Consider the following 15,006-nt stretch of genomic DNA (forward strand, 5'->3'; position numbering starts at 1 on the left):
TTGGCGGCTACTACCCTGAAGGGGTTTGGCGAATATCTTGGATCTGTCTTACTGATTGGTGTCTGCTTCACCATTACTTCATCTCCTATCACAAGCTCTTTGAGTACCGCTCTCCTTCTGACATCTGTGTCATGTTTTGCCCGTACGTTCCCCGGGTGTCTCTCAATATAGTTTCTTTGTCGAGCTCCTCTTGATCATCGAGATTTCTCACGAGTCTAGTGAGGACGTTGTACCGTATCATCACCTCTGCCGTTGCCTTGTTGGTCGCATGCTGCGCGTTGGGTTGCAGGGGTTGCACAGTACCTCGGTCCTTGGCTGCCTTCTGATGTTATTGTGCCGGCTTTGTAGGGTCCTCTCTCTCTCTGCAGGATCGCCCTGAAGCAGTTTGTAGTCGGGCGGATGCGACACCCGTTAGCGGGACAGGACCTTCACTTTATTCTTCTCTGTTCCACATCCAATAGGAACTGCCCCTTTTCCAGAATCCCCAGCTCCTCCCACCCCATTCTCCCCCTGCCCCCCACCCCCCCGCTTCCCGTCTGGTGCCTCTGCTGTGCCTTAAAGGCACAGTGTCTCATAACAGAGCAATGCAACCCATAGCCACGTATGCTGAGAACCACAGGAATATCTTCCTTTCACTTAGTTTATGGCAAATGGCCAGCATTCCAGTTACACGTCACTTACACTACAGAGGGGGAAATGAGAGTTAAACTTTCAGAACACGTCCTAGGATCCCACACAAACACAGCTGCCTGGACGGATGTTGCCCCTAAACCAAAACGGTTTTCCATTTCCCTGATTCTCCTCAACCAGGGAAAGGGTGATGGCAGAGCTGACAAGTCAAGGTTCTTAAAGTGAAGGCAAAAATCAAAGATTAAATATTTACTTTATGTTAGGTTACGCTTCTGGGTTTCATAGACTGCCTCCCTTTCCAGGGTCTCTTGGTGTTAGTGAAAGTAGTTGCACTTTATTTTATTTTCATATCCCACCGCCTCCAAAAAATGAACTCCTGTAGTCAGTTCTGAGGGCAATCTTCATTGCAATGCCTCATAGAAAGCCCTAAGGGTTTGGGTGGATGTTTTCCGTCAAACACTCCCTATGGAGCACATCCACCGAGTAGGAGCTGACGGTTCTAGGTCATTTGGTTGAAAATAAATGGTCGACAATCGAAAATAAATGGTCGAGCTGACGGTTATAGGTCATTTGGTCGAAAATAAATGGTCGACAGGGCAATAGGTCGACACCAAAAAGTCGACAGGTCAACTGTTCGAATTTTTTTTTGTGTTTTTTCACATTTTTGTTTTTGGGGGGAGGTCCCCCCAACCCCTTTTTTTTTGCTAAAAACCCCTTTTTTCCCCTAAACAAAAACCTAAAAAATGTATATAAATAAATAAAAAAATCGACCATTTGACCTGTCGACCAAATTGTGTCGACCAATTGTCCTGTCGACCATTTGACCGGACACCGGAGCTGACAGGGGCGGGGAGGATAAACTTGTAACAGGAGGGTCTTGGTTCACACTCTTCACACACATCCTCAGGTCTTTATATGAAAAGGGAGGGGGGGACCCTGCAGCACCCGATGAGACATTGTCCCACCTCCCATTCATTTCAAGGACCTGTTTGCACAGTGAATTAGACCTAACTATCACGGCGCAAAGAGTACTTTTTCAGTGCAAAGTTGAATTTTCCTTACAAAAATACAATTTGCACACTCTGTGAATCATGGTGTTTGTTGGCAGTGCTAAAATTCCATGAATCAGGCCCTAAGAGTCTTGTAGAGGTATGAACCCTGCTTCTGGAGCAATACAAGCATTAGCAATAAATAAACATAGAAGTAAACATTAAACAAAGAGATCTTATCTTAGCCACTGAGCAGAACCCAGCCTGGTGTGCGGTTCATGAAATGAAGGGAAATTGACTAGCAGAAATCCGGTAATCGGTCACGTGATTTATGTTAAACGTGTAGGGCCAGTGTCATTGTCTGCTTCCTGGGCGTGACACACCTCATTCTGTTAGGACTGTGAAAAGAGAGAGGTGCAACGTGTTAATGTCCGGGTGCTATAGTGTATAAATACCGTGCCCTGAACTGCGCACGTAGGAGACTCGTTTGGAAGGGCGAGAAGAGGTCAGGGGGCGCAGGAGTGGGTAAGCATTAATTTCTGTATTGTACGTTTTATAAGCACAGCAAGGAAATACTTAGCCAATTCAGCAGATCATAAAAATCACTATATGTTCTGTATGTCTGAAAAGAGAATACCAAATTTTAGAAAAAACAGTCGACTCTTAATAATAATTCGGCATTTATATAGCGCTACGAACCCTCGGGTATCTGAGCGCTACCTACGGTGTGTGGTGCTCATTTATCGAGCTCAGAAGGATGAAAGGCTGAGTTTGGTCCTGACGGATTCGAACCTGCATCAGCAGACTCTGCACTGATGGCAAAGCAAGTGCTCTACTCGCTGTGCCACTTGACCAGCCGGGCATAATGTCCATTTTGCGAGCCAATTGTAATCTGGCACTTCAGCCCAATTGCTTCCATTGAGGTAAACAGAGCATCAGTCGGAATTCATTATGTTGTTAATTAAAGAAGACCCGGTATAAATCCACATGTTAGGTTTTTATGAGGTGCTACGTTTAATGCACAACATTTGAGAATCAATTTGCCTTGGTCGCGCAGTCCTGCAGCTGCGGGCAGTGCCACATGCCAAGTTACTCATAGAATGCATGGTATTGTGCTGTTTCCAGAATGAGTGTAGCTCAGGGGCGAGGCAGTGACTGCGACGAGGGAGCGTTTGGGCGTTTAGGAGTCAGATACTGTCATGATAGGTCACCCTTCCTGACGCTCTTGTCACCTTGGACCTTCAGATGAGTGAACACTGAGTGACCCAGGAATCGATCTGGGATATAGGTGTCAGACCGAGGGACTGCCGGGGACTGCAGGTGCGCAGCTCGCGCGCGCGGGCTACGCGGCAATGATACGCGGGAGCCGGGGTGCTAGATAACCTTGCTTTATTCCTTCAACGCGGCAACTGCCGAACATCTCCCCCCGCCCCTCCCCTTCCCTTGACGTCACGTCCTGGACGTCCTAACGTAGCGGCCGCAACGGCGGCCGGCCCCCCACATAACGATGCGGGTGGGCTGACATCTCCCCCCTTTTTTAACATGAGGGGTGCTCCTGTCTCCTTACCCCATTTCTTCTATCAGGCGGAGCGGCTTGATGCGACTCCTCTGAGGGCGCCTCACCCCACACAGTGTCGAGCAGTCTCTGGCCGGGGTTGTACCGTCCTTTTCTGTCTCTGACTCCTCGGCGTCTCCTTGGTAGGGTTCCTCTGAAAGGCCATTTCCGTCACTGTCTCTGTCCCATTCCCACCGCTCTCCATGATGGGGTTTTACCCGCTTGAATTGTGAGCTGTTTCGGGTTATGGATGTGCTGTCGCTTCTTTGTGCTGTGACCATTGTTCCTTTCTTATGGGTGATGATGAGGGGTTCGGGTGCGAATGTCACTTCTTCCTTCCTGTGTTTGGGTTGTCTGACCCATACCTCATCGCCTGTCTGCATCGGATTTTCTCTCGCCCTTCTCTTTCTGTCCGTTGCTTCCTTCATTTGCGCCTTATTTCTCTCATCGTTGACTCTTGCTTCTCGTTCAAGGCTTGTCGTACCCTTGGGTCTTGGGTCCTCTGGTAGCCTTGTGGTGATTGGCCTCCGGAATAGCAGGTCTGCCGGGCATATGCCAGTGGTGCTGTGTGGTGTGTGACGATACTCCCTGAGCAGTTGATTGAGAGCCTGCTCGAAAGGTTTGTTTTGGATATGGGCAATCTGTAGTGTTCTCTTGATGTTGGTCATGAATCTTTCGACCCTGCCATTTGCCTGAGGCCATCGGGGAGTTATCTTTTGGTGTTGGAATCCCATGTATCGTGCAAACTTCTGAAACTCATGACTTATGAAAGTGGGGCCGTTGTCTGACTTTATCACTTTGGGGATCCCGTACGCTGACAGCATCCGGTCGAGGGCGGGGATAACACTCGATGTTGCGCTGCTGTCCACGATCTGGGCGTCGGGGTATCTCGAATGTTCATCCATGAGTACCACGACGTGCGTTCCGTCATTCAATGGTCCGAACAGGTCCACTGCCAGTTCCTCCCATACTTTAGTGGGAAGCGGTGACATTTGTAGCGGATTTGGGTGTGGCGGCGGAGCTACCTGTGCACATATGTGGCATCCTCCTATGATTGTTTCTACTAGGTTGTCAAATTGCGGGAACCACACCTTCTGCCGGAGAAGCCGTTTCGTGGCCACTATCCCACGATGTCCTTCATGGGCCAGGTGTATCGTCCTTTCCCGGAGTGCTCTCGGAATGACGACCTTGCACCCTTTTAGCAGTACCATGCCTTCCACCACTGTCAATTCGTCACGGACTAGATGTAGTCCCTTGACTTCTTCCTTGACTTCGTCTGTTTCTGCCTTCGCTTGCTGCCTCATGAGGGCCCTTTTGTCTGTTAGAAGGCAATGTCTGACGATGCGTAATGCGGGATCAGCTTCCGACTGAGCAGTTATCTCTGCCCACCCTATGGGTAGCGGCTGTAGGTGGTGAATGACATAGTTAATATACGCATCTGCGATGGAGGGTTGAGATGCCGTGGATGCCGTGGGGTGACGAGAGAGATAGTCGGCTGGATTGTCCTCCTTTCCGGGCTGGTGCTTAACAGTGAATTGGTAGTCTTGTAGTCTCAAACCCCATCTGGCTATTCTTGGTGGCATGACGGCTTTGGGATTTCCATAGATAGTCAGGAGGGCCTGGTGATCCGTGACTATTGTGAATCTCTTGCCGAAGAGAAATAGGTGAAAGTATTCACAGGCCCATACTACCGCCAGGCTTTCCTTTTCCGCCTGGGAGTATGCCTGTTCTGTGGTTGTCAGGCTCCTGCTGTCGTACGCGACTATGTGGACGTTTCGCGGGTCCTCCGGATCTTTTTGTGTCAGGATGTCGCCAAGGCCTACCGGGCTGGCGTCTACAATCACCTCGGTGTCGCGCCGGGCGTCGTAATACGCCATGTCCTCTGCCTGTGAAATGGCGCTTCTGATGGCCTCGAACGCTTCTTGACACTCCTTTGACCATACGAACGGCGTGTCCTTCCGCGTGAGCAGTCGAAGGGGGTTGCTGACCGTGGCATAGTCCTTCAGGTATCTAGAACAATAGCTGGCTAGGCCCAGGAATGAGCGCAGGTCCGTTGTGTTTGTGGGGGGGGTGGCAGAGTTTAGCGCTTCAACTTTTTCCGGGTCCGGCCTCATGCCTTTCTCCGAGAAGATGTGCCCAAAGAACCTCAGCGACCCCTTGGAGAATTCGCACTTTGCCTTGTTTAGCGTGAGGCCAGCCTCTTCCATTGCCTGACATACTTTGTGGAGCGCCCTGTCGTGTTCCTCCTGCGTTTTGCCGTATACCAGGACGTCATCTGAATAATTCAGACAGTTTGGTATGTGTCGGATTACTTTGTGGATCTCTTCCTGGAAGATCTCGGCCGCCGACGAGATACCGAAACTGAGTCGTTTGTACTGAAATAATCCAAGGTGGGTGACAAACGTGGTGATGTATCTGGATTCGGCAGCGTTTTCGATCTGGTGGTATCCTTTAGTTAGGTCCAGTTTTGAAAAGACTCTTGATCCGTGTAGGCGGTGGATCATGTCTGTGATCCTGGGTGCCTGGTGTCTCTCTCTCTCGATGGCGGTGTTGGCTCGGCGCATGTCAACGCACAAGCGGATGGACCCGTCCGGCGACTTTTTGGGGACTGGGACGATGGGTGAGACCCAGGGGGTGGGCCCCGAGACTGGTTCAATAACGTCCATCTTGATCAGTTTATCCAGTTCTTCTTCCACTTGTCTTTGGATATTGAATGGGATGCCGCGGTAGTGTTGGGCTACTGGTTTGACGAGTGGGTCTATGTGCAGGTGTACTTTCCGGTGTCTTAGTTTTCCTAGGCCGTGGAATAGTTTAGGGAAGGTCTGTTCAATTATTTCCGGCTTGGCAAAGTACTTGTGGGCCATCAGCTGATAGAGGATGTGTACCAGGCCCATCTCCACAGCTGTCCTGAAGCTTAGGATGCAGCCACTGTCTGCTTCCGTTTTGAGGATGTGCAGTTGGATTCTCGCGGAGTGCTGCTTGTGGGAGCACCACGCTGTTATGGTGCCTTTGCACGGTAGAGGCGTCGTGGATCCATATGGGTAAATGTCTATTTCAGCCTTCTTGATTTTGGAAGGTGGAGTTAGTGCTTCGTAGGTTTGTTCATTTATGATATTCACCGTGGCCCCGGTGTCTATAAGGAATTTCACCGGCGTGTTGTTTACAGTCAACGTGAGTATGGGACTGTGCTGTGTGGCTGACGTGTTAGTCTTGACGGCCCATACGTAGCCCTTTTTCCTCAGGTCATCCCCTGAAGATGGGGTGTCACTGCTGGTGGGGGATCGCGTTTCTATGTAGCGGACGTATCGTCTTCTGTGGGAGCGACGCGTGTCCTCTGACGAGCGCCTGTCATCCCTGGAGTAGTGGCTGGATCTGCTGCTGTCCTCTCTTTTTGTCGGCTTTCTGTCGCTCTCTCCTCTGGGCTTGGGCGGGCTTTGCCGGCTGTATCGGCGTCTGTCTTGAGTTCGGGGTCTACCCTGTGCAGTCATGGGAGCGTTCTCGCACGTGGCCCTGAAGTGGTCCATGCCTCCGCATGCAGCACATTGTTGTCCCAGGGCCGGGCAGTCCCCAACGTGCGGATATTCGTACCCGCACTTGTAGCAGGTGGCCTCTGTGCGTCTCCCGCTCTGGCTGGGGCTTGTGTATAATTTGTTAACGGATTCTGCGGGTTCCCCTGGCTGTTGTATGGAGATTTTCCCCAGGTTGTCTAGTTGTGAGTCCACGGCGGCCTCCATGCGAGCCAGTGCTAGGATCTCTTCAAGTGACCTTTGTTTTTGCAGGAGCTGTTTCCGAAAAGGTTGTGAGATGCAGCCTGCGATCACCTGTGATCTGAGAGCTTCTTCGTTCGAATATCTGTGAAATTCGCAGTGTTTTAGTTTTATGCGCAGGCGCATCACGAAATTGTCGATGGATTCGCCCTTTTCCTGCCTGGTTGTATGAAATACGTGGCGTTCGTAGTCGACGTTTGTGTGTGGAGCAAAGTATTCGGATAGTTTGGTGTGGAGTTGACCATAGGTTACTGTGTCGACGTCGAGTAGCTCTCCGGTTATGTCTCTCACTGCTGGCCCAACTGCCATGAACAGTGTGTTCTTCAGTCTTACGTCATCGGTAAGTCCTATCGCCCCCGTGTAAAATTTGAAGTCCCTGAGCCATATTGTCCAACGGGGCCCCAAGTTTGAGGTGTCCCTAATTTCAAAGGGGTTTGGCATGTGGATCACCTGCGCCGCTTCTGTGTGAAGGGGTTGATTGTCGCCACTCCCTGGCGCGGCCGCTGCGGTGCTTGCCCCTCCTGTGGATGAGGCAGGCGTGCTGGCGGTATCTGACATCTTACCCGCTTGCCGCCGACCGGTGTGCCTTTAGCGGTGGGGTGTGCCTGCACCTCTTTGTAGCTGTGGGGCTGTGCCTGCTGGTCCTGCACCCTGAGGGGGCTGTGATGCTGTGCTAGCCATTCCGGTGTCACTGCCGTGACTGTGGGGCAGAGTTTTGCGGCTGTGGGGCAGTGTCTGCCGGTTCTGCACCCCTGCTGTGGTTGTGGGGCTTGTCTGCGCGTGTGGTCCAGCGCCGCCGTCGGCAGTTGGCAGCTCCCAGCTGTCACGCGTCGTGGAGGTGCACCGACGCGCCGAGCCGCACGATTGCGGGCCTCCCTACGGCACACGTGGGCCGTGTCATCTCGTCGCCATTGTCAGACCGAGGGACTGCCGGGGACTGCAGGTGCGCAGCTCGCGCGCGCGGGCTTCGTGGCAATGATACGCGGGAGCCGGGGTGCTAGATAACCTTGCTTTATTCCTTCAACGCGGCAACTGCCGAACATCCCCCCCCGCCCCTCCCCTTCCCTTGACGTCACGTCCTGGACGTCCTAACGTAGCGGCCGCAACGGCGGCCGGCCCCCCACATAACGATGCGGGTGGGCTGACAATAGGCTCCAGTTTGCCATCAGCCACCGGTGGGTGGGCTCCACCTTGCGTGGCATTTTGCACCATAGGCAGTACCTGACCACCCTGAGTTATCTGATGCACTGGCTGCCAAGGCGGGCTGTGCAGAGCAGGGACAGGGTGTCAGTAGGAGGTGTGGCGCTGCCCGATGACGGGCGCACACGTGACGGCGTGATGTTGCATGCCGTCGCGTGCAGTACAAATAAACGGGGCGTTTCCCGGCCGCGTCAGTGCGACCGGGAAGCCCGAACCCAGACAGACGTGTGGTCTCCGTTCTTGGTGCCCGGGGCTTACGGCGATGCGCGCGGAGGGCGCCAGTCACCTCCAACAGTGGCGACGAGTGGGGGAAACGATGCCCGGGCCCGGCAAAACGAGGTTGGAACACGTACTTCGTTTCACGCCGCGGGTAGTGCGATGCCCACGCGGCTGGCGGCCATTTTGTGCAACAGGCTGTGGGACTTCGGGAGGCTCCGGTTTGAGCCCTGAGGCGACCCCAGGCCCAATTTTTGGACATCCTGGTAGCTGATGGCTACACATACACGAGGTTATGCCTAAATAGTGCATAGACTCAATTTTGGGTTTTCTACGTCGAGTGGAAGCAAGGAGAAGGCCCATCTTGGCTGGGCCTACATAGCCTATTTGTCCTTGGCACAATTTTTGGAATAACTAAAGGCAGGGTGCCTTTTTCATCCCCTTCATCATCATCCTGGTGGCCTCACCAGCCTTCATCCTCTTCATCATCACAGAGGTGTGCTGCAAGTGACTGTATCCAAGGGTGGTTCATGCTGAAAGTCACTTTGGACTGGGTGTTTGAGTTGCGGCTCCTGGTCAACAGTATAGGAGTGCCTGTGCGCTCAAACTCATGAGTGACACCGAGGACCAGGATGGTGCACACGGCGCGGCAGCGCAGCTACTTCCTCGTGCCCCAGCGGCCCCGCAGGGCCGACAGCTTCCAATGCAGCAACCTGCAGGTGGTCAGGCAGCGGTTCCAGCTCTTCAACCCCAAATACAACCAGCAGCACCAGCTGGCCTTCAACAAGCAGCACCTGTCATGGCCCAGGTACGTGCCCATGCTGCTCTGCAGCCCATCCCCGAATTTGATGTGTCGGGCCCGCCCTCCAGCTTGGGGCCCAGATGGAGAAGGTGGGTGGACCGCCTGGACATGTACTTCAGGGCCGCCCAGGTGATTGATGACGACACCAGGCTGGCTACGATGCTGTACTCGGCTGGGCCCTCTGTCCAGGAGACGTTTGAATCTGCCACAAGGGAATGGAACTTATGATCAAGCAAAGGCCGCCCTACAGGCGTACTTTCTTCCCCTTGCCAACGTGGACTATGAGCGGTTCGTGATGCTCTCTGCCAAACAAAAAGAGGACGAGACCTTGGACACGATCTATGGCCGCCTGAGGCGTCTGTCGCTCGCATGTGCCTGGGGTGACGCAGAGGATATGATCAGGACCATGCTTATCCAGGCGTGCTCATCAGGCAAGCTCAGGCGCCAGGTGCTGAGGGAGCCCGGGAAAACGCTCCAGCGCATCCTTGAGCTAGGAAGGTGCCATGAGGTGTCGGAAGCGAGAGCCGCAAGAATGGAGGCCGGGTCGCGGCCTATCAAGACTGAAGAGGTCTGCGTGATGTGGCGAGGAGGAAGAGGTACCAGGAGGTTTGGTGGCGGCACCCGAGCAGAGCTGGGAGGGCACGCGAAATTTGCCAAAAATGCAGGTATGACCTGCCCCACCAATCAGAATGCCCTGCAGCTGGCAAGACCTGTGGACGGTGCGGGTTGCCGGACCACTTCTCAAGGGTGTGTAGGGCGACTATGCCCGTATTGGTGCCAAGGGGCCAAGGCCGAGCTAGCTCCACTCGCCAAGGTCGGCCGTCCAACGTCGCTCAAGTGGACCAGAGCGAGGAGGAGGCCCACGTAGAAGAAGCAGAGGAAGAAGATGAAGAGAACATATTTTTCGTCTCAAGTGTGGGGATGCCGCCACTTCCGATTCTATGTACTCGGACGCCCAGTGACGGTGATAACTGACCACAAGCCACTGCTGCCCATCATGGCAGGGTCGTCATCCAAGCCGCCAGCACGTATTGAAAGGTGGATGCTGGCTCTTTTGGAGTATGGGGTGACTCTGGTATACCGACCGGGGGCAAATAACGCCTCTGACTACCTCTCCACACACCCCGGGGCGCCTGGAAGAGGGGACCGAGACGCCTGTGAAGAAGAAGCCGAGGAGCATGTCTGAGTCCTGGTAGAAGCAGCCACGCCGAATGCCATGCCTCTTCAAGAACTGGAGGCTGCGGCGGCACAGGATGAGTGTTTCAAGGTGCTGAGGCAGTCCATGCAGCAAGGGTCCTGGAAGTCAGCACTCGAGGCCCTGGCTGGGCGCACTCAGGAAGCCCGGACTGGTTTGGAGCAACTATGGAAGGTCTGTGAAGAACTGTCCTTCTCCACATCTGGCCTGTTGCCTCGGGGTGATCGGATTGTGGTTCCCCAGTCAAAGGTGGGTGACGTGATTGCACTGGCGCACCGGGGTCATCAAGGGGCCGCCAAGACCAAGGCCCATCTCCGGATGAAGGTGTGGTTCCCCGAGCTGGAACACAAGGTGGATGACTTTGTGGCGGCGTGTGTCTGGTGCCAGGCTGCATCGCCTGTGCAGCGGGAGCCAGTCATCGAGGCAATGCCAAGGGGGACCCATCCATGGGAGGTGGTTCATGCCGACTTCGGGTCCACCACCATGGGCACCCACTTCCTGGTCTTGGTTGACGAGTACTCCAGATACCCCTAGGTGGAGTTTGTGGAGTACGTGGCGTTTGAACACGTGGTTGTGGCGGTGGAGAAGTTGTTTGCGGCTCATGGGTTTCTGCACACGCTGTGCTCGGACAATGGTGCGCCATTCCAGGGTGAACGGTTTGCAGAACTAATGGTGAGCTGTGGGGTGGTGCACCGGAAGATCACACCTCTCTGGCCTCGAGCAAATGGGGAGGCAGAGCGTTTGATGAGGACTCTCAATAAGACCTTTAGAATCGCCCAAGGACAGGGGCAGTCCCTGCAGAGAGCCCTTTACCAATTCTTGAGGGTGTACCGCACCACGCCCCATGCGTCCACGGGGGTGGCCCCCGCAGAGGCGATGTTCAGGAGGTGTCCTCGAGGGTTGCTGCCAGAGGTCGGAGAACGAGAGCCTTCAGTAATTGATGACCAACGAGTCGAAATGGACCGGCGAGTGAGAATTGAGCAAGAGAAAGTGCAGAGGGGGCTCTGCCCACAACAGCTGGAGCCGGGTGATGAGGTCCTCATTCGCAATCGACATCCGCATGGGAAGCTCTCCCTGCCGTACGAGCCTGAGCCACTAGACATGGTGGCTGTCAGGGGCTCTATGGTAACTGCATCAGATGGCCGGTCGGAAGTGACTCGCAATGTAAGCTTCTTCAAGAAGCTTAGGGATCCCAGAACTGACCCTCCTCCTGATCCGGACCTTGGAGGAGCCCCGGAGGACGAGGGATGGACAGATCACCCGTGCCGGAGGTGAGCCGGAGGTACCCCCAGAGGGCTGGGGGAGGGAAACCTGCTCGCCTCACCGATTACGTGCTGGGACACTTGGCTGATAATCAGAAAGGTGACAACTGTTGACTAAGGGGACCCGGGTGGATGCGAATAAAGGGGTGTTCATGGCATCAGGGTTTGTGAGGTATTCTATTTGCAGTGTTGTTTGGTTTTCATTGTATAGTTGAATTATAATCGTTTGGTTCTCCCCGAAAAAGGAGGAGTGTGGCGCCGCTGACGGGCGCGCACAGGACGGCGTGATGTTGCATGCCGTCGCGTGCAGTACAAATAAACGGGGCATTTCCCGGCCGCGTCAGTGCGACCGGGAAGCCCGAACCCAGACAGACGTGTGGTCTCCGTTCTTGGTGCTTACGGCGATGCGCGCGGAGGGCACCAGTCACCTCCAACAGGAGGTGGGCGCCGAGTCCTGCCAGCTTTCTAGAAGTTTCAAGAGGTAGCGGGAGATCCAGATAGGACCATTCCAGATGCCCTGGCACTAACTCAGCAGGGCACCTATTGCTGATGTCTAAAGCTATGGTAGGCAAGCATTCTCACGTGTGGCAGATTTCAGTGTGTCATCCCTAATGGCTATATGGGAAAGACAGTCGAGTAAGAGCCAGAGCCCCTCGTCAACCATTTCAGAGTCTGCACGGAGGACGAGCGAGATGGCGGCCACATGTTGCCCTTGGTCTAACCAGTAGGTATGTTTTCTAGGACTGACTTAACCACTAGGTGTGTTCCTCTGCCTGATCCCAGCTGGGACTGTCACAGAATATTGATTGGATGACTATAGCCTTCTGGTTGCGTCAGCATCATGCTCGCCTTAGCCAGGTAGGCCTCATGCCATGGAAGTAAAGGGTCAGTTAACAAAAAATATAAACTACTGTGTTTAAACCTGGCAGTCATGTAAAATACTCTAACTGAAATTAAAAAGTCATTCAATCTCAGCAAAAAGGACATGTAAGAGAATGGTCAAGTAGGTAAAACATGTTATAATATAAGTACAGCTCTTAAAGCGATCCGTAATAAAGAATCAAAAGGTTACTGGGTTTAACGAGCAATTTGTGTGCCTTCACTTTCAGCAAAGAGGCCGCAGCAGTGAATGATCATTCAGGAAAAAGTCATAACTAATGCTCTTTCTTCCAGAAAGGAGCCACATCATTGACTGTACACATATGCAAATGGTGTTAAAAAAACAAAACTAACATGACCACCCATTTTGTAAGTATCTCTGATAAATACACATGGTGATTTCGGGTGAAAAATAACATGTTCATGAGTCTGCACTCGCAGCAAAGATGCTATTAGAATGAATTGTAATTGCTTATTTATAACGCGCTTAATACCCACAGGTTTCTAAGCACGGACCCAGGAACGAACCTCTGTTGCTCCGCATCGTATTGCTTCTAAGACGAGCACATTGCCCCCAAGCTATCCTCCCGAGACGAGTAAAGCATATTAATGGTCTAATATGCAAACTATGTAAAAATTAACATCAGCACTGATCTTAGAAAGAGGTCACAAAAGTGAAATCGAAGTTGGCAACGCCTGTTAAAAGGTCAAAAGTAACTTCTCGACTGTTCTGGTAGTGACTGCATATATAACATAAAAAAGTTTTAAGGCACACATGTTTTCGGGTTTTTCCTCTCAGCCAAGAGTCCATCAGATTGAATGGGAAAATATGCAACAGATGTTCGAAAGTCAAAATGGACGCAGGCACTGATCTTAAAATGGTCTCTGCTATATAATCAATATGCTTAGTGGTGGCACTAGACTTCCAGCAATGAGGTCACAAACGTTAATGGCCTCCACCTGCACAAAGGCAGAGTCGCAGAAAGTAGAGCCAAAGAAAGGAGGGCAGAGAATGCATTCTAGGCAAGATATACAGGCTGGTCATTCTATATAGGATACAGTGCCTCCTATCATGCCTTATAAGGATATTGCAGATGCTGCAAGTCAGCAAGTAGTTGCATGACCACCTAGAAGAACGAAGGCCAACGACTGAGTGCCTTTGTAAACGTATGTGCTTTTTACATACAGTAGTGGGTATCTTATTCCTTATAATACATGGCCATGCACGATCATCTCATTTTAAAAACGGCCTTCTTGCATAATGAAATGCATGATATCTTCCAGTTGCTTTTACATGTCTTCAATGTTGAATCTGTTTGGATTTTAAAGTAAAAACTAACATTCTGCTTCTAATTGCAAAAGCCGAGTTATTGGAATAACAAAATATTGTGCTCGGATGGTGGTCCATAGGCTCTGGAAGTCCCATAGACCTCTTAATCATATGGTGGTTACAAGACAAATGGGAAACAAAAAAAAAACACATGTAGAGCTGGAAATTACCTTGACATGTGAAAAAAGCAAGGGATTCTCCTCCTTTAAACTCCATTGGCTGCAGAAAAAAAAGGATGCCTGGAATTCAGACCTGCAGGGCCCCATTATCTGAAGGTCCATAAATAGGAAACAAAAAACAGACTGTGTCCAAACGTTTAATTGCCTAGTGTCTAATGAGTGAAACCCACCACAAAAAAGCTATTGTAGACAAATTCCAAAATGTTAGATTCAAAGGCACACAGGTTGATAAGGAAATGGATATCCTTTTTAACAACTTCCCTGTGCAGTAAGGTTCTTCACATGTACAGTGGTGTGCATTTTCCAATGATATAGCAGACTGAAGTTTTTCCAATTACAAAGTGAATAAGCATCTTCCGGGCAGTCACAGCCGAATGATTGCTTGCAGTGATTGTAATGCCCCACCTTACTAAAAACTAAGCACTGTGTACCAGTGTGTGTGTGTTCTAAAATGTAGTCAGAGGTGACTGCATGTTTCTGTAGCCTTCATGCTGTGCTAGGGTGGTACAATAGGCTAACCTGAGTTACTTAGGCCTACGTGCATGTATATTGTGGAGCACATGCAGAACGATTCCCCAGGTTTCCAAGGCGCTATCTCCAAATGTAGCCTTGAGGCCTGATTCATAGAAGCATTTTATAATAGCGCTGTCCCATACGTGTGAATCAGGACCTCCGTGTTTTTTTCATATTGGGCAGTGTCTCCCAAACAACGAGCAAATACAAAAATAGTTTATAACTGTTCCCATGGTGAAGTTTCCACTGTTGGCCGGGCATGCCTATTCTATAATAATGGGTGCCACCAGTATTTTCTGCTGAGACATCTAAGATTGCCATGCACGGTGCCTCGCTCTTGACCCATTCGGGGATCTAAACATTGTGTCTAAAAGTTGTATGTGGGGGGTTGCAGCGGCAGGTCAAATTTGGGTACTGTCGATGTGGTTTTCTTGAAGATCTCCAGTCAAAGTAGGCCATATTGTGACATAAATCACATGTCTATGTTCA

General features: G+C 51.7%; 1 protein-coding gene across 1 annotated transcript in view; it reads left to right on the forward strand.

Annotated features, from left to right (window-relative positions):
• The first annotated feature begins 2,025 nt into the window (after positions 1–2,025).
• LOC138511243 (endonuclease domain-containing 1 protein-like) overlaps positions 2,026–15,006 on the forward strand; it is a 45,187-nt gene continuing 32,206 nt past the window's right edge. The window contains exon 1 of the mRNA XM_069626785.1: positions 2,026–2,144. The gene's annotated coding sequence lies outside the window, so the exon portion shown is untranslated. The remainder of the gene's footprint in view (positions 2,145–15,006) is intronic.

The sequence above is a fragment of the Ambystoma mexicanum genome, chromosome 6p (assembly GCF_040938575.1).
Source record: "Ambystoma mexicanum isolate Mex_15411 chromosome 6p, UKY_AmexF1_1, whole genome shotgun sequence".
Lineage (NCBI taxonomy): Eukaryota > Metazoa > Chordata > Amphibia > Caudata > Ambystomatidae > Ambystoma > Ambystoma mexicanum.